Raw genomic sequence first — 2,479 nt, forward strand, 5'->3', positions numbered from 1 at the left:
ATCTGAGTCAGCAGCACGGAGCAAAGTCTGATTAAAACCAGGCAGGAAGTCATAAAAAAGAAAAGGAAAAAAAAGAGAGAAGACAACGTAAAAAGGTGTCAAAATGTTGTTTAATGGCGTGAAGATGTACGGCGTGGTCACATGACCAGGTCGCTGCGGATAGTGAAGGAAAACGGCGACCGTTTAGCACAATTATGACTGATTTAGTGAGATTTTGAATAACAACGGGAGGATGGGTGGATGTATAGATGGATGAATAGATTGACGATAGACAGATGGATGGACGGATGATAGATTGATTAATAAATAGGTGGATTGATGGATGATAAATGTACAGTAAAGGGGAGGGATGGATGGATTATAGATGGATGGTTAGACAGATGGACAACGGATGGATGATGGATGAATGATGGGTGCAAGGATAGATGGATGATCGAAGAAAAGATACACAAATGGATAGATGATAGATTGATAGATGGATGGATAGACAGATGTGTGATGGTTGGGTTATAGATGATAGATGGACAATAGATTGATGTTGGGTGGATGGACAGACGGATGGATGATAGATGGATGAAAAGATAGGTGGATTGATTATTGATTGAAGGATGGACGGATGCTAGACTGACACATATGTGGATGGACAGACAAATGGGTGATGGATGGATTATAGATGATAGATGAATGATGGATGGATGGATAGATGGACGATCAAAGGATGGATAGGCGTATGGATGGATGGATGGATGATAGATGTATAGATTGATAGATAGATAAATGGATAGACGGATGAGTGGTGGATGGATTATAGACGATAGATGGACGATAGATTGATGTTGGGTGGATGGATAGATGGCTAGATGATATATGGATGCATAGATAGGTGGATTGATGGATTATCGAAGGATGGCTAGACATAAGGATGGATGATAGATTGACAGATATGTGGATGGATACACAAGTGGGTGACGGATGGATTATAGACGATAGATGGATGATGGATGGATGGATAGACAGATGAATGGATGATAGACGGATGAATAGATAGGTGGATTGATGGATGATAGGTGTACAATATAGGTGGAGGTATATATGGATGATAGATGAATGGATAGACATATGGATGAATGGTAGATAGATGGATGGGCGATGGATGGATTATAGATCGATGGATGATGGGTGGATGGATAGATGTATAGACGGATAAATGGATGAAAAGATAGGTGGATTGATGGATGATTGAAGGATGGATGGATGGATGCTAGATTGACAGATACGTGGTTGATAGACAAATGGGTGACGGATGGACTATAGGTAACAGATGGATGATGAGTGGATAGAAAGACAAATGATAGATGGATGGATTGGTGGATGATGGAAGGATGGATAGACATATGGATGATGGATGGATGATAGATGGACGATATATTGATGTTGGGTGGATGCATAGACGAATATATGACAAATGGATGAATAGACAGGTGGATTGATAGAGGATTGAAGGATGGATGGATGCTTGATTGACAGATATGTGGATGGATAGACAAATGGGTGACAGATGGATTATAGATGATAGATGGATGATGAGTGGATTGATAGACTAATGATAGATTGATGGATGATGGAAGGATGGAAAAATGTATGGATGACGGATGGACAATAGATTGATGTCTGGTGGATGGATAGACGAATATATGACAAATGGATAATTAGATAGATGGATTGATAGATGATTGAAGGATGGCTGGGTGGATGGATGCTCGATTGACAGATATGTGGATGGATAGACAAATGGGTGACAGATGGATTATAGATGATAGAGGGATGATGAATGGATAGATAGACGAATGATAGATGGATGGATTGATGGATGATGGAAGGATGGATAGACGTATGGATGATGGATGGGTGATAGATGGACGATAGATTGATGTTGGGTGGATGGATAGACGGATATATGACAGATGGATGAATAGATAGGTGGATTGATAGATGATTGAAGGATGGATGATGGATGCTAGATTGGCAGATATGTGGATGGATAGACAAATGGGTGACGGATGGATTATAGATGATAGATGGATGATGAGTGGATAGATAGACAAATGATAGATGGATGGATTGATGGAAGGATGGATAGACATATGGATGATGGATGGACGATAGATTTATGTTGGGTGGATGGATCGACGGATACATGACAAATGGATGATTAGATAGGTGGATTGATAGATGATCGAAGGATGGATAGACGTATGGATGGATGGATGGTAGATTGAGAGATATGTGAGTGGATAGACGCATGGGTGATGGACAGACAGATATGTGGATGGATAGACAAATGGGTGACGGATGGATTATAGATGATAGATGGATGATGAGTGGATAGATAGAAAAATGATAGATGGATGGATTGATGGATGATGGAAGGATGGATAGACATATGGATGATGGATGGACGATAGATTGATGTTGGGTG

The sequence above is a fragment of the Entelurus aequoreus genome, linkage group LG02, assembly GCF_033978785.1.
Source record: "Entelurus aequoreus isolate RoL-2023_Sb linkage group LG02, RoL_Eaeq_v1.1, whole genome shotgun sequence".
NCBI classification, from domain to species: Eukaryota; Metazoa; Chordata; class Actinopteri; order Syngnathiformes; family Syngnathidae; genus Entelurus; species Entelurus aequoreus.